General features: G+C 47.7%; 1 protein-coding gene across 1 annotated transcript in view; it reads left to right on the top strand.

Moving 5' to 3' along the window:
- Positions 1–18,326, top strand: part of MDN1 (midasin AAA ATPase 1) — a 1,740,009-nt gene that overhangs the window by 738,981 nt on the left and 982,702 nt on the right. The gene's annotated exons all lie outside the window — the stretch shown is intronic.

Genomic DNA, 18,326 nt, shown 5'->3' with positions numbered 1-18,326 from the left:
ATGTACCCTTGGAAAAATCGTAGGCAAAATTATGTTCCTTGGTATTCAATCAAGGAGCCCTCTGACACAATTGTGCTTATTTTCCCATGCCTCCTTTTTGGAATGCGGATCTATAAAACCTTCAATGACCTTATTTTTCACAGCAACAAAAAATACTTGTGGCTGTGCTGTAGTTTTTCTGTCTGCTATCCCTAGAGTGTCTCATGCTTTTTCCTTATACCCCCCCCCCTTTTTTGGGGGGGGGATCATGCATGTAGTGTTAGCAAATGTTTTGCAGCATATTTCTGTTTGTGATTCATGTGAGAGCTCTTGTTTTTAGAAATCATAGAAGCCATCATTCTCAAGAATTGAATTATCATTTGAGTAGGTGGGCTTTTACTTTGAAAGATAACCTTGTTGGCAAAGGTTTCTGGTGTCATTTGAGTGCATTCATATGTTGGCTAATGGCCCGTCTACACCCCATATGACTAATTTCATCCCAGCTTAATATTGTTTAGAAAGGAAGGACGACGGTAAGTCTAGGAGAACCTCACCTTTGCGTTGACTCTGTTATTGCCCATGTTAAGGATTCCCTGATATTGAGATATGCAGGAGCTCCGAATTTTGACACAGTAAAAGAAAATACATTGCTTGATCCACAATTTAGCCAAGTGCGCCAGGCAAGACCAGTGTTTCATTCATCACAAAGAAACCAGAGCCGTTGAGTGTAGCATATGGTTCTTTTCTAATTTGGTTATTATTATTTTGCCTGCATCTGCAGTGACCTCTCCATCTGATGGTACAGAAATGTTATACCTTTTTGTGCAAGAAATGCATGTAGGTGAATTTGGATCTTTCAGCTAATTCCCATTTCGTGTTGTCACATAGGTTCTTTCTTAGGTTGGCATGCCACCATGTCTGGTTTACTTTACTGTAATGCTAACAGTGGACACACATGGTGGGAGCAGAAGGCCATGCATTCGAAAATATGAAGCTGAAAATCACTATGCTATATCACTGTCAGCATAATGGCAAGTGAATATCAGTTTCTCGTAATGAGATATTATGGGCCCTGCACTGTATCAGTCTCATCTCGAAACAGATCTGAGGTTCATTGTAGTCTTAGCCTAAACATTATGAATACAGCTGTGGACACTATTAGGGAAAAAATGTTCTGCCCATTATAACCTGTTGTATCTGATAATTTAGGTGAAGCAGTACTGACTTTTCTGATGGACACTTATGACTACAGATTCCTCACCTTTTGAATTTTGCCAGGTGTCTGTGTGAAACTATAACTTTTAATAGCTATAGCTCCTGCATGGCCACAGGTGGCACCATTGCTCGGTGGTGTCCTTGCATCTGATAGAGACTTCTAGTTGCAGAATCCTTACCTGGCATCAGTCTGGATCTGGAGATTTTACTCTAGCAGTACCCCTGTGTGCTGTCAGGTGGCATTGGTTGGCTATATGTCTGTTATTGGCATTGTGTGTGCCGGACATGAAGTCACAGGTCTTATATAGGTGCCTCCCTGGTGCACTGACGTCAGTTCTTTTCTTTCCCCACAGCCAGCGCTGATCCAGAGAAGACATACTCCTCAGTCACTTATTGACTGGTCTTTTTTCAACTTTTTGTTGAAGATTTTTGAGCGTCTACGCTCCTGGTGCATCAAGGATGTCCTCCAGATAAGATAGTGTTAAAGCCCTGTGGATCGTGTCAATGGGCGATGTCCATGACGGTTCCACACCTTGTGTGCTTGTGGTGGTTGGCGCGCAACCACGACCCAAAGTCGTGCTCTGAGTGTTGGGCCATGGATCCTACAGCTTTGAGGGAGCGGCCCCTAAAGCTTCTTCAGACTCGATTCTCGGCTCAGCATTGCTCCTGTTCTGATTCCACTTCTGAGGAAGCTTCTTCCAGTCGCCGCCGCCGAGAGAGGCGCTTGCGACTTTACATGAGGCTTCTGTGCTTGGTCCACTTTCTAAACCTCTTGCACATCCTCATGCTTCCCTTATGGGGCCCATTCCAGGTTCATCCTGATTGGGTATTTGATTTGGTAACTGCTAGTGGTCTAGACTCCTCACCATCATCTAGCCTGCTCTCGTGCCCTGGCTTGCCGACGGAGGCCAGCACTGCATTTGCATATGTTTTGAGGTGGGTGGCTGATGTTTTGACTTTGCGTCTTCCAATGGTGCAGTTGTCTACTGATCTGTTGTTATCTTTTACTCCAGATCAATCCAACACCGAACCCGTTCTGCGTTTTTGCAACGCTCTTTACGACATACTTCTACGTGTCTGGAATCAGCCTGTCTCTGGTCCTTCGGTGGATCGTTCTATTTCACACAGGCATCGGCCGGCACAGGAAGACCACTTGTGTCTTTGCCACCACCCTTCACCTCAGAGGTTTGTTGCTCAAACTGCTTTAGGCGTTCCTGCTCTGGAGCAGGTTCCACTTACTCTGCCGCACAGGAATTCTAGGCAGCTGAATGCTGCCGGAAGGCATATTTTAGCCTCTTCTAGTGCTGCTCTTCGTTCCACCAAAACTTCCTGTGTGATGGGCCACCTTGCCCATGCTCTTTGGGACTCTGTGGAACGTTTACTACCATCGCTTTTTGACGATGTTCGCCCTGCTCTGACGTCTTTGATCAGAGATTGTCAGCAGGCTGCTCGACTTGCAGTTCGATCCGGTATGGATTCTACTGACTCCATTGGATGGATCATGGCTGCTTCTGTTGCCATACGTTGCAGGGCTTGGTCGGCAGCGTCCATCTTATCATCTCTGGTGCTAGATGCTCTACTTGATATGGCATTTGATGGCAAGTTGCTTTTTAGGGCACACCCAGATTCTGCCTTGTGCCGTTTTCGTGATTCCCATGGTGGGGATTAGTGTCCTTCCTCTTCTAGCACAGGTGATGGCCTGTTATGACTATATGTGAACTGTCAAGTTCCTCTCCGGTGTGGGCGTACATACCACTTCTCATGGCATGTTATGGCGTTTATGTAAGTTAGGTCGCTTCAGACTCTTATTCTTGGTAGCGCTTTTGTTATCCACGTTGAATCTTTTGGCGCTTCTTTTGGTGTGCTCAATAGAGCAGTGGTTCTGGAGCATATCTTGTGCCTTGGCTGGAGCAGCCTTCTCTGTCCAGGAGATTGATTCCACAGCCGTAACAGTATGGTTCCACCATATTTATCACTATGTGCTTGGTAGTGTCTCTACTTTTGAAACTGGCAGTATGCCCTCTTCTCGTTTGGCGAACTTCTTAGCGGGACTTCCACCTCCAACTGGTCTTTTTATACCATGGTTCGTGGCTTTTCTCTCTGTTCTACATTCTGCCATCATTGCCTCTCCTTTGATTTGCCCTTGGCATTTTGCCTTTCATCTCTGTTGCTAAGAGATTGGGTTGGACATTCGCTCTTTGAGCTTTTGATAGTAGATGCTATTTTACGCATTTCTCTTGTTTTATTCACCATGTGGACATATATTGTTGTACTCCTCTGGGAGCCAATTCTTGCCTACTTTTGGTAGGGTCTTTCACCTCTGGTGTCCCTCAATGTTCTTTTTTTCTTCTAGGAAGGTTTCTTTTTTCATGGGTTCTCCATTTACTGCTTTTCTTCTGCTACAGGCTCATATTTGTGCAGGTTCCACTCCCTGTTTTTTAGGGTGTTCTTATTTCTATACGTTCCCACTGTTGATCACATTTCTTCCAGGACCATTACACCCTAGCTCAATGATTGTGCCTTTTACCTCTTGAGGCACTGTCTTCCCCATCCCAGGGATTCTGTGCTTAACTACATTCTAAAAAAAACATTATACTGTAGTTTTTTACTCATACTGTACACTTAACCAGGAGGTCCTTTCCTCTATTTCAAATTGTTTTCTTCCTTTCTGCTCATTGCTGAGCTGGATCCTCCCCATGATGTTGTTCACAGGTTCTTGCTTTCTTTTCCACAGGATGTTGTGGGTTCTTTTACCGTACTCCCTCTTCTTGAGGCAGTATGGTTCCTCTTTTTGGCCTTTACTGAGGTATCCTTTTTTCTTGGATTTTATTGCTGGCGACAATTTCAACATCTTTTTGCGTCCTTCGGACCTGGTCACAGGCCCGGACTCTTTTCAGACTTTCTCACTTCACTGGTCTCCGACTCCATGTTCTTCCGACCCTCATTTTCCTTTTGGGTGCTAGATTCCGTTACTTAGTGATTTCAAGGAGCTGTGGCTAGGTCCGTTGTCTGGGTGCTGCAGGCTACCCCTCTTCCGGGGTTCGACTTCTGCCACCGCTCTTGAATATGAACAGGCTCCTTTCCTTGTGATCTGTGCTTTCTGTTGCACAGTTCTTTGGCTGCCAGGGTATGTGGTTGATAATTCTGTCTCCAGTTCCCCTGTCAGTTTTTTTCTGCCATTCATTTTTGTTCTGCGCTCACACAGGAACATCTGCTCCTTTTACCTTTTTGTTCCAGTTCTACTTCAGTGCTCTCTCTCTTACCCCTTCTATCATACCCTGACTGGTGTATATCTGTACACATTGCACTTGTGCAAGGCCTTGCTAGTTTTTCCCATTTTGTTGTCTCATTTGGGCCTTGAGCTGTTTCTCCTCTCCTTCTGAGCTTACCCTCCAGTACTCCTGCAGTTTTTTCATCGCCACTCTAACTGGAGTGCTCTCTCATTACTGACTGAGACTGCTGTATGTCACTGTTATGCTAGTCTTTCTACTTATACTCTTTTACACGTTTTATGTCACCTGTGTGTCTTTTCTGGTGCCCCTTACTGGGGTTCCATTTCATCATCCTTTTTTATTTTATTTTTTATGTTTTTTGCAGTTTTCGCTCCCCTCTGGGGATGGTTGCTGCCTATTCTTCGGTGGAGTATTTTCCTTATCAGCCATGACTTATCTTTTCCCCGGTGGATATGCAGTCCATTTTCTCACTTATGTTTTTCTCTCGCCCACTCTCTTGACCCTGGGTATTCCTTTGTGTTGCCCTTTTTTTTTTGTTTTGTTTTTTGAGAGAGACTAGTTTGGTCTGTTCGCGTCCCTCTGCCCGGGGTTGGGATTGCTTGGGTATCTAATTGTAAGATAAGGAATCTACGGCTAGTCGTCTATCATATGGACAAGTTACTTCCCTTTGGTAACGCCTTAGCTGGTAGAGAGACAGACTCGCAGGTCGTGGTTCTGTGATCCTCCCGGGTCCAACTTGTCTTCTGACCAACTTGGGAGGCTGTGGATCCTTGCTGCAGCCACTAAAATGGAATCCATGGGCACTGCAACTGTTGCTCTTGCCAAGGCTTGTTGGCTCTTCTTCCAAGAAGATCTTGGGTCTCCAAGAAGCCCCAGCACTCTGCAACTCCAGATTCAGCTCCTCTTCTGCAACATGGTACTCCATTTTGTTGTGTTGATAAGACCTCCTTGTGACTCCCCTGTGCCTGCTGCCAGTGGGTCACTCGTGGGGGCTCCTCCAACTCCGGCTGGCGTTCGTTCCTGCCGAAGGCCTGCCTTGACTTCCCGCCAGGGGTCAAGTCACTAGAACTTAGCTGGTCCTCCAAAATCGGCAAACTTCCTTGCATTAGCTATTAGCATTTGCCAAGGATCTCCTGCATCTCTCTGGACTTCTTCTTTCACCGTCCTTCAGGAAGTTCACCACCAAGAGGGTGGGCATTTCCTACCTGCACCGCCTGAACATCCCCTAGTGATCTGGACACTGTCCCCTTCTTTTTGAGTTTCCTCTTGTCCAAAATCCCCCTTTGGGTTCCACGGGTTGCGACAGCAGCTGGATAGCTGAGGCTTCCGTTGACTCAGAGGATTTCCAATGGCATTTCACCCCTATGCATTTGGGCTCCCTGGTGTAGTATTCTCACCTTCTGGGTATCCATGGGTAGGGGCACTCCCTAACAGCCTTTGTGCCAACTGGTTTCTTCATGGTCCACTGGGAAGGACCAGATTCCATAAAAATCCAACCACAATGGTCCTGTGTTAGCCTATGGGACACCTGGCTTGATTTAAAAACTCTGCACCCAGATGCCTGTGGGATTTCTAGTACTTATCTCTGGAAATGTCCTCCCCCAGTGTAGGAAGCTGGCTCTCTGTAGGCAGTTGGCTCTGTATATACTATCTCAAAGTGAGAGATAGTGTGCACAGAGTCCAAGGGTTCCCCTTAGAGGTTGATAGTGGCAAAATTAGATAATACTAATGCTCTATTTTGTGGTAGTGTGGTCAAGCAGTAGGCTTATCAGAGGGTAGTGTTAAGCATTCGTTGTACACACACAGGCAATGCATGAGAACACACACTCAGAGACTTCACTCCAGGCCAATAGGTTTTTATATTGAAAAATATGATTTTCTTAATTTATTTTAGAACCACAAGATTCAAATTTCAGATAAGTACATAAATTGCAAGGTACATCAAACAGGTATGTATAGAACTTTGAATTAAAACAGTAATGTACACAGTTTTGGTACAAATGGCAATACGCTATTTTGAAAGTGGACACTGCAAAAATCAACAGTTCCTGGGGAGATAAGTAAAAGTTCGTTTTTTAGGTAAGTAAAGAACTTACACAGTCAGCCTCCTGGGAATAGGCAGCCCACCGTTGGGGGTTCAAGGCAACCCCAAAGCCACAGCACCAGCAACGCAGGGCTGATCAGGTGCAGAGGTCAAAGGAGGGCCCAAAACACACCTATGAACAACAGGGATTCTCCGGTCCTAGTCTGCTTACTGGTGAGTACCTGCGTCCTCGGGGAGCAGACCAGGGGGGTTTGTAGAGCACTTTTTTTGGGGGGGGGGGGGGGCACAAGCCCACAAAACACAACCTCAGCAGCACAAGGGCGGCCGACTGCAGTAGGCAAAGAAGGCGTCGGCTTTGCTATAGAAAGCAGTGGAGGGACCCAGGGGTCACCTAGGCGATGCAGGCAGCTCACAGGGGGGGGCTTCTCAGGCCAGCCACAGACTGGGCTAGGATGAGGGCCGCCTGCTGGTTATTCCTGCACTGGTAGGTGGTTCCTCTCTGCCCTGGGGGCTGCGGGTGCAGTGCTTGGCCCAGGCAACGGGTTCCTTTGTTACCAGGCAGTCGCAGTCAAGGGGAGCCTGTGGATCCTCTCTGCAGGCGTCGCTGTGGGAGTACAGGGGGGGTCAACGTATGGGGTCCATGTCGTTGGAGTCGCCTGGGAGTCCTCTCTGCGGTGTTCGTTGTCCTGGCCTCAAGCTGGGCACGTCGGGTGCAGAGTGAAGATTCACGCTTCTGGCGGGAAGTGAAAGTCTCATTAAAGTTGTTGCAGTTTCTGAACAGTGACCCTGTTCTCGGGAGTTTCTTGGTCCTCTATATGCAGGGCAGCCCTCTGAGTCCTTGGAGGTTGCTAGTCCCGCTGGATTTGTCGATGTGCAGGTTCTTTGATTCTGGAGACAGGCCAGTAGGGCTGGGGCCAAGTCAGTTAGTGTCTCCGTCGTCCTTGCGGGGCTTTAAGGTCAGCAGTCCTCCTTTAGGTTGCAGGAATCTGATTTCCTGGGTTCAGGGTTGCCCCTAAATACTAAATTTAGGGGTATGTTTAGGTCTGGGGGCAGTAGCCAATGAGGGTGGCTACACCCTCTTTGTGTCTCTTCCCTGTGGGGAGACTGGGCACATCCCTATTCCTATTGGGAGAATCCTCCAAACTTAAGATGGAGAATTTCTAAAGGCAGGGGTCACCTCAGCTCAGGGCACCTTAGGGGCTGTCCTGGCTGGTAGGTTGTGACTCCTTGTTTTTCTCATGATCTCCTCTGAACTTACCTCCAAAAGTGGAGGCTGTGTCCGGTGGGGCCGGTATCTCCACTAGCTGGGATGTCCTGGGGTGCTGTAACAGGCACAAGCCTTTGAGGCTCACCGCCAGGTGTTACAGTTCCTGCAGAGGGAGGTGAGCAGCACCTCCACCCAGTGCAGGATTTGTTCCTGGCCACAGAGTGACAAAGGCAGTCGCCCCATGTGGCCAGAAACTCGTCTGGTTGTGACAGTCTGGCAGAAACTGGTCAGCCTAGCACTAGGAGATGGACTGGTGTTCAGGGGGCATCTCTAAGATCCCCTCTGGGTGTATTTTAAAATAAATTCCACACTGGCATCAGTGTGCATTTATTGTGCTGAGAAGTTTGATACCAAACTTCCCAAATTTCAGTGTAGCCATTATGGAACTGTGGAGTTCGTGTTTGACAAACTCCCAGACCATATACTCTTATGGCTACCCTGCACTTACAATATCTAAGGTTTTGCTTAGACACTGTAGGGGCATAGTGCTCATGCACATATGCCCTCACCTGTGGTATAGGGCACCCTGCCTTAGGGTTGTAAGGCCAGCTAGAGGGGTGACTTACCTATGCCACAGGCAGTGGGTTAAGGGCATGGCACTCTGAGTGGAGTACCATGTCAACTTAGTAATTTTCTCCCCACCAGCACACACAGGTTGTGAGCGGTGAGGCAGTGTGCATGTGCTGCGTGAGGGGTCCCCAGGGTGGCATAATACATGCTGCAGCCCTTAGAGACCTTCCCTGGCATCAGGCCCCTTGGTACCGGGGTACCGGTTACAAGGGACTTAGCAGGAAGCCAGGGCTGTGCCGATTGTGGGAACAAAGGTACAATTTAGTGAAAGAACAGTGGTGCTGGGGCCTGGTTAGCAGGGTCCCAGCACACTTTCATTCATAACTGGCATCAACAAAAGGTAACAAGTTAGGAGGTAACCAAGCCAAGGAAGGCATTTTCTTACACACTATATACAAATGAAATATAGTGTGCAGAGTCCATGTGTTCCACAGAGTCATGACCAAGGCAATAATAGATAGTACTAATGCTCTATTTGTGTTAGTGTGGTCGTGCAGTTAGGCTTATCAGAGGGTAGTGTTAAGCATTTGTTGTACACACACAAGCAATAGAAGAAACACACACACTCAGTGACTTAACTCCAGGACAATAGGTTCTTATATAGAAAAATATATTTTGTTAATTTATTTCTAGTACCTAAAATGTAAGGTACTAATACTTAGAACTTTGAATGGCATCAACAATGTATAGATTTCTTTAAAATGGCAAAAAGCTATTTTAAAAGTAGACAGTGCCATTTTCAGCAGTTCCTGGTGGAAGAAAAGATTGATCAGTTTAATAGGTAAGTACACAACTTGAAGTTCCTTTCTCTGGGTTTTAGGCAGTCCATTGTTGGGGGTTCAAGCTAACCCCAAACACTCCCCATAAGCAACACAGGGCTGGTCGGGTGCAGAGATCAAAGAGGAACCAAATTAACATTGGCTCCTATGGAGACAGATGGGGGGGGGGGGGGAACCTCGGATTTTGGTTGGCTCAGAGGGCAGACCAGAGGGATCGAAAGAGCACTGGAGGGGCTCCAAGTAGGCACCAAACTTATACCCTCAGCGGTACAGGGGCGACTGGGAGCAGAGTGGCAACAGGACGTCAGGTTTTCAGTAGGAAACAATGGGAGACCCCGGGGGTCACTCAGATGCTGCAGGTGAGGTCTGGGAGGGAGGTGTCTCAGGCACTCTACTGGTCGGATAGGGTAGAGGGCCGTTTGCTGATCGATGCTGCACCGGTGGTCAGGTTCTCCAAGTCCTGGGAGCTGCGAGTGCAGTGTACTCTTTAGGCGTCGGATCTTGTGGTCAGGGAGGTCCTCTGCATTCTCTCGGCAGGCGTCATCATGGGGTCTTGAATGAGTCAACCCAGGATGGGCTCTTGTTACCAATCGCCTGGGGACCCTTTCTTGCTGGGTGGACCACTTGGACACAGGCCATGGGCGTTGGGTGCTCATGGGTCAGGACTCATGCATCCGGAGTGAGATGGGAGTCCTTGGTAGAAAGTTTCTTTGGGAGAGAGCCGCTGTCCTCGATAGTTCTTGGGCCTTTTAGGTGCAGGGCGGTCCTCTGGAGTTGGCAGAGGTCGCTGGGCCTGCTGGATGCGTTTGTTCTTTTTGCAGGTTCTCTTAAGCCGGAGACAGGCCAGTAGGGCTGGGGCCAAAGCAGTTGTCTTCCTTCTTTTCTGCAAGGGTTTCAGCTCAACAGTCTTCCTCCTTCTTTGTAGGTCGCCAGGAATCTGGTGAGCTGGGTTCAGGGAGAGCCTTAGATTCAAAATTTAGGGGTGCGTTAGGGTCAGAGGGCAGTAGCCAATGACTACTGTCCCTGAGGGTGGCTAAACTCTTCTTGTGCCCTGTAAAGAAATGGCTCCCTGTTGCAGTTATCCCCCACTTTTTGCCTGATACTGATGCTGACTTGACTGAGAAGTGTGCTGGGACCCTGCTAACCAGGCCCCAGCACCAGTGTTCTTTCACCTAAAATGTACCGTTGTCTCCACAATTGGCACAACCCTGGCACCCAGGTAAGTCCCTTGTAACTGGTACCCCTGGTACCAAGGGCCCTGATGCCAGGGAAGGTCTCTAAGGGCTGCAGCATGTCTTATGCCACCCTAGGGACCCCTCACTCAGCCCAGACACACTGCTTGCCAGCTTGTGTGTGCTGGTGGGGAGAAAATGACTAAGGCGACATGGCACTCCCCTCAGGGTGCCATGCCAACCTCACACTGCCTATGGCATAGGTAAGTCACCCCTCTAGCAGGCCTCACAGCCCTAAGGCAGGGTGCACTATACCACAGGTGAGGGCATAGGTGCATGAGCACTATGCCCCTACAGTGTCTAAGCAAAACCTTAGACATTGTAAGTGCAGGGTAGCCTTAAGAGTATATGGTCTGGGAGTCTGTCAAACACGAACTCCACAGCTCCATAATGGCTACACTGAATACTGGGAAGTTTGGTATCAAACTTCTCAGAATAATAAACCCACACTGATGCCAATGTTGGATTTATTAAAAAATGCACACAGGGGGCATCTTTGAGATGCCCTCTGTATTGTACCCAATTGTTCAGTGCAGGACTGACTGGTCATTGCCAGCCTGCTGCTGAGAGACAAGTTTCTGACCCCATGTGGTGAGGGCCTTTGTGCCCTCTGAGGACAGAAACAAAAGCCTGCTTTTGGTGGAGGTGCTTCACACCTCCCCCTGCAGGAACTGTAACACCTAGCAGTGAGCCTCAAAGGCTCAGGCTTTGTGTTACAATGCCCCAGGGCACTACAGCTAGTATAGATGCCCGCCCCCTGGACACAGACCCACTTTTGGCGTCAAGTCCAGGAGAGATCATGAGAAAAACAAGGAGTCACCCACCAGTCAGGACAGCCCCTAAGGTGTCCTGAGCTGAAGTGACCCCTGCCTTTAGAAATCCTCCAGCTTGATTTTGGAGGATTCCCCCCAATAGGAATAGGGATGTGCCCCCCTACCCTCAGGGAGGATGCACAAAGAGGGTGTAGCCACCCTCAAGGACAGTAGCCATTGGCTACTGCCCTCCCAGACCTAAACACACACCTAAATTCAGTATTTAGGGGCTCCCCAGAACCTAGGAAACTAGAGTTCGATGGCATCTGTCGCTGTAGATTCGCATGTTTTGCAATAGCTCGCCATCTGGTGTTGGGCCGGAGTGTTACAAGTTGTTTTTCTTCGAAGAAGTCTTTCGAGTCACGGGACCGAGTGACTCCTCCTTTTGTGTCCATTGCGCATGGGCGTCGACTCCATCTTTGATTGTTTTTTTTCCGCCATCGGGTTCGGACGTGTTCCTGTCGCTCCGAGTTTCGGAACGGAAAGATAGCTAATTTCGGAAGATTTTCGTCGGTATTGTTGCGTTCGGGATCGGTGTAGTTAGATTCAACACCGCATCGAAGATCGAAGAGCTCCGGTGCCCTTCGGGGTAGTTTTTCGATCCCCCGTCGGGGCCTGGTCGGCCCGACCGCGTGCTGAAGAACGCCGATGGAACGGACCCCGTTGCGTTTCTGTCCCAAATGCCACAACAAGTACCCCTATACAGACCAACACTTGGTCTGTAACCTGTGCCTGTCACCTGAGCACAGTGAAGACACCTGCGAGGCCTGTCGTGCGTTCCGGTCCCGAAAAACACTCCGAGACCGTCGAGCCAGAAGACTTCAAATGGCGTCCGTGCCGACAGCCCACCGAGAGTTCGAGGAACAAGAAGAGGAAGGTACCTTCTCGATCCACGAATCGGACTCCGAGGAATTCGATGACCCACGAACCGTGAGTAAGACATCGAAAACAACACATAAGAAGATTGACAAGGCCCAGGGGACGCCACTGCCACCAGGCCATGGCTCCACCCATAAATTCGGTGACCGACCGTCGGCACCGAAAAAGGCCCAAACAGTGCCGAGACCGTCCGACTCCGGTCGAGACACCGGTACGCAGCCTTCTCGGGACCGAGAAAGTGCTGGAGACAAGCATCGACACCGAGATAGCGGTGTAGACACGGCTCGACGCCGAGACAGCGGCACCGACGAAGATCGACGCCGAGAGGTTTCGGCCCCGAAAAAGAGAAAAGTCAGCTCGGAGCCGAAAAAAGATGCAGACAGGGTTTCGGTGCCAAAACAACCTGCAACCGACCCAGTTTCAGGCTCTTATACAGAGGAGCAATCACTAACCTCCCAAATGCGAAAGCATAGGTTCGAGGAAGAGCTGCAATCTACAGATGTAGACCATACGCAAAAGCGTATTTTCATACAGGAGGGAACAGGGAAAATAAGCACCCTTCCCCCATTAGAAGAAAGAGAAGACTGGAGTTCCAAACTGAACAAACACCACAAACAAAGGTGGTGAAGAAGGTTACTCCACCACCCTCTCCTCCACCTGTAATTCACGTATCACCAGCACAAACTCCATCACATTCCCCAGCTCACACCACCATGAGCCAGGGTGACCAGGATCAGGACGCATGGGACTTATACGACGCCCCAGTGTCAGATAACAGCCCGGAGGCATACCCTACGAAGCCATCTCCACCAGAGGACAGCACTGCGTATTCTCAAGTGGTGGCTAGAGGAGCACAATTTCACAATGTAAGCCTCCACTCAGAACAGGTCGAGGATGACTTTTTATTCAACACCCTCTCCTCCACCCACAGCTCCTACCAAAGCCTGCCTATGCTCCCTGGTATGCTCCGGCACGCAAAATAAATTTTTAAGGAGCCGGTCAAAAGTAGGGCAATCACACCAAGAGTGGAAAAAAGTATAAGGCGCCCCCTACAGACCCTGTTTTCATCACTGCACAGCTGCCACCAGATTCCGTCGTTGTAGGAGCAGCTAGGAAAAGGGCCAACTCCCACACATCTGGGGATGCACCACCCCCAGATAAGGAAAGCCGCAAGTTCGATGCAGCTGGAAAGAGAGTCGCAGCACAGGCGGCAAACCAGTGGCACATCGCGAACTCTCAAGCACTACTTGCGCGCTATGACAGAGCCCATCGGGATGAGATGCAACACCTCATTGAACATCTACCCAAAGACCTACAAAAGAGGGCAAAGCAAGTGGTTGAAGAAGGTCAAAACATTTCAAACAACCAGATACGCTCCTCCATGGACGCAGCAGACACAGCTGCAAGGACAATTAATACATCTGTGACCATCAGAAGGCATGCATGGCTACGAACGTCTGGGTTTAAACCAGAGATACAGCAGGCAGTTCTCAATATGCCTTTCAATGAAAAAGAACTGTTCGGTCCAGAAGTGGACACGGCGATAGAAAAACTTAAAAAGGACACGGACACTGCTAAAGCAATGGGCGCACTCTACTCCCCGCAGAGCAGAGGAAACTACGGCACCTTCCGCAAAACACCCTTTAGAGGGGGGTTTCGGGGTCAGGCCACACAAGCCAGCACCTCACAGGCAACACCGTCCAGTTACCAGGGACAGTACAGGGGAGGCTTTCGGGGCCAATACAGAGGAGGGCAATTCCCTAGGAATAGGGGAAAATTTCAAAGCCCCAAAACCCCTACAACTAAGCAGTGACTCACATGTCACTCATCCCCTCCACACAACACCAGTGGGGGGAAGAATAGGTCATTATTACAAGGCATGGCAGGAAATCACTACAGACACTTGGGTTCTAGCAATTATCCAACATGGTTATTGCATAGAATTTCTACAATTCCCTCCAAACATACCACCAAGAGCACAGAATTTATCTCAACATCATTCCCAGCTCCTGGAGACAGAAGTTCAAGCACTATTGCAAAAGAATGCAATCGAATTAGTACCAAACACACAAATAAACACATGAGTTTATTCACTGTACTTCCTAATACCAAAAAAGGACAAGACGCTAAGACCAATCCTAGACCTCAGAATAGTAAACACATACATCAAATCAGACCACTTTCACATGGTCACACTACAAGAAGTGTTACCATTGCTGAAACTACACGACTACATGACAACCTTAGACCTCAAAGACGCGTATTTCCATATACCGATACATCCATCGCACAGGAAATACCTAAGGTTTGTATTCAAAGGAATACATTACCAATTCAAAGTATTGCCTTTCGGTTTAACAACAGCACCAAGAGTCTTTACAAAATGTCTAGCAGTAGTCGCTGCACACATCAGAAGGCAGCAAATACATGTATTCCCGTATCTAGACGACTGGCTAATCAAGACCCATTCGTTAGCAAAGTGCTCACACCACACAAATCAAATCATACAAACCCTCTACAAACTAGGGTTCACCGTCAACTTCGCAAAATCAAACATCCTGCCGTGCAAGGTACAACAGTACCTAGGAGCCATAATAAACACAACAAAAGGAGTAGCCACTCCAAGTCCACAAAGAATTCAAAACTTCAACAACATCATACAACGCATGTATCCAACACAAAAGATACAAGCAAAGATGATATTACAACTCCTAGGCATGATGTCTTCATGCATAGCCATTGTCCCGAACGCAAGACTGCACATGAGGCCCTTACAACAGTGCCTAGCATCACAATGGTCACAAGCACAGGGTCACCTTCTAGATCTGGTGTTAATAGACCGCCAAACTTACCTCTCGCTTCTATGGTGGGACAATATAAATTTAAACAAAGGGCGGCCTTTCCAAGACCCAGTGCCACAATACGTAATAACAACAGATGCTTCCATGACAGGGTGGGGAGCACACCTCGGTCAACACAGCATACAAGGACAATGGAACGTACATCAAACAAAGCTGCATATAAATCACCTAGAACTGCTAGCAGTTTTTCAAGCACTAAAGGCTTTCCAACCAATAATAGTTCACAAATACATTCTCGTCAAAACAGACAACATGACAACAATGTATTATCTAAACAAGCAAGGGGGGACACACTCAACGCAGTTGAGCCGGTTGGCACAAAAAATATGGCATTGGGCAATTCACAACCAAATTCGCCTAATAGCACAGTTTATCCCAGGGATTCAGAATCAACTCGCAGACAATCTCTCTCGAGATCATCAACAGGTACACGAATGGGAAATTCACCCCCAAACTCTGAACACTTACTTCAAGCTCTGGGGAACACCTCAAATAGACTTGTTTGCGACAAAAGAGAACGCAAAATGCCAAAACTTCGCATCCAGATACCCACACAGGCAGTCCCAGGGCAATGCCCTATGGATGAACTGGTCAGGGATATTTGCCTACGCTTTTCCTCCTCTCCCTCTCCTTCCTTATCTGGTAAACAAACTCAGTCAAAACAAACTCAAACTCATATTAATAGCACCAACTTGGGCAAGGCAACCCTGGTACACAACGCTGCTAGACCTATCAGTAGTACCACACATCAAACTGCCCAACAGGCCGGATCTGCTAACACAACACAACCAACAGATCAGGCACCCAGATCCAGCATCGCTGAATCTAGCAATCTGGCTCCTGAAATCCTAGAATTCGGACACTTACAACTTACACAAGAATGTATGGAAGTCATAAAGCAAGCCAGAAGGCCATCCACCAGGCACTGCTATGCAAGTAAATGAAAGAGGTTTGTTTGCTACTGCCATACTAATCAAATCCAACCATTACACGCAACTCCAAAAGATGTGGTAGGTTACTTGCTTCACCTACAAAAATCTAACCTAGCTTTCTCTTCCATTAAAATACACCTTGCAGCAATATCTGCATACCTGCAGACTACCTATTCAACTTCCCTATATAGGATACCAGTCATTAAAGCATTCATGGAGGGCCTTAAAAGAATTATTCCACCAAGAACACCACCTGTTCCTTCATGGAACCTAAATGTTGTCCTAACTAGACTTATGGGTCCACCTTTTGAACCCATGCACTCCTGCGAAATACAGTTCCTAACCTGGAAGGTTGCATTTCTCATCGCCATTACTTCCCTAAGAAGAGTAAGCGAGATTCAGGCGTTTACAATACAAGAACCTTTTATACAACTACACAAGAATAAGGTCGTCCTAAGGACTAATCCTAAATTTTTACCAAAGGTTATTTCACCGTTCCATCTAAATCAAACAGTGGAACTTCCAGTGTTGTTCCCACAGCCAGATTCAGTAGCTGAGAGGGCACTACATACATTAGATGTCAAAAGAGCATTAATGTATTACATTGACAGAACAAAGAACATCAGAAAGACTAAACAACTATTTATTGCATTCCAAAAACCTCATGCAGGAAACCCAATATCAAAACAAGGTATAGCCAGATGGATAGTTAAATGCATCCAAATCTGCTACCTTAAAGCTAAACGACAGCTACCCATTACACCAAGGGCACACTCAACCAGAAAGAAAGGTGCTACCATGGCCTTTCTAGGAAACATCCCAATGCAAGAGATATGTAAGGCAGCCACATGGTCTACGCCTCACACATTCACCAAGCACTACTGTGTAGACGTGTTATCCGCACAACAAGCCACAGTAGGTCAAGCCGTATTAAGAACATTGTTTCAAACTACTTCCACTCCTACAGGCTGAACCACCGCTTTTGGGGAAATAACTGCTTACTAGTCTATGCAAAACATGCGTATCTACAGCGACAGATGCCATCGAACTGAAAATGTCACTTACCCAGTGTACATCTGTTCGTGGCATCAGTCGCTGTAGATTCGCATGTGCCCACCCGCCTCCCCGGGAGCCTGTAGCAGTTAGGAAGTTACCTTCAACTATTTGTATATATATATCATTTCAACCCTAAATAAGTACATACTTAGTCACTCCATTGCATGGGCACTATTACTACAATACAACTCCTACCTCTCCCTCTGCGGGGAAAAACAATCGAAGATGGAGTCGACGCCCATGCGCAATGGACACAAAAGGAGGAGTCACTCGGTCCCGTGACTCGAAAGACTTCTTAGAAGAAAAACAACTTGTAACACTCCGGCCCAACACCAGATGGTGAGCTATTGCAAAACATGCGAATCTACAGCGACTGATGCCACAAACAGATGTACACTGGGTAAGTGACATTTTCATTCCTGCAACCTAAGAAGAAGAGGACTGCTAAGCTGAAAAACCCTGCAGAGAAGACGGAGACACCAACTGCTTTGGCCCCAGCTCTACCGGCCTGTCTCCCCACTTCTAAAGACACTGCTGCAGTGACGCTTTTCACAGGGACCAGCGACCTCTGAAGCCTCAGAGGACTGCCCTGCATCTAGAAGGACCAAGAACTCCTGAGGACAGCTGCTCTGTTCCACAAAGACTGCAACTTTGCATCAAAGAAACAACTTTGAACCAACACACGTTTCCCGCCGGAAGCGTGAGACTTGGCACTCTGAAAGACTCTAGAAAGATTTGACAGGGCACATTGGGGATGAGATGCAAGAATATTTGCAATACCTACCCAGAGAACACCAAAAGCAGGCGCAGCAAATTGTGAAATAAGGGCAGGCCATAACAAATAACCAAATTAGGTCTGCTCTAGGTGCAGCTGACATTGCAGCTAGAGGAATTAATACCAACATCACAATTAGACGACATGCATGGTTGAGGTCCTCCGGTTTTAAATCAGAGATACAACAGGCCGTCCTTAATATGCTGTATAGCAAACAGCAACTTTTCAGAACAAAGGTGGACACAACCATAGAAAAACTCAAGAAAGAGACTGACACAGCAAAACCCATGGGAGCCCTTTTTACCACACCGTTTCAGGGTTCCTTTCGGAAACCACAATTTAGCGGAGGTTTTAAAACACAAACTGCAGAGGCTTTCACCTCCCATCCAAAGCAAGGACAGCAGTATTACCCAAGTGAGTAATTCAGAGACTCTTATGGAGGACATTTCAGGGCTAGAGGTAAATTTGCAGGCTCAAAAGGTGCTTCCACACCCACTAAACAATGACTTCCCAAACATCCCACAATCGCATACGTCTCCTGTGGGAGGAAGACTGAAATAATTCCATTCTCACTGGCAAAAAATCACCACAGATCAATGGATACTCAGTTATCCGCAATAGTTATTGCTTAGAGCTCATCTCCGCTCCACCAAATATTCCACCTCGTTCTCACAGACTCTCCAGAACATACT

Source organism: Pleurodeles waltl, chromosome 5 (assembly GCF_031143425.1).
Source record: "Pleurodeles waltl isolate 20211129_DDA chromosome 5, aPleWal1.hap1.20221129, whole genome shotgun sequence".
Taxonomy (NCBI): Eukaryota; Metazoa; Chordata; class Amphibia; order Caudata; family Salamandridae; genus Pleurodeles; species Pleurodeles waltl.
Note: the sequence above shows the minus strand (reverse complement) of the source record. Positions and strands in the feature narration are given on the sequence as shown.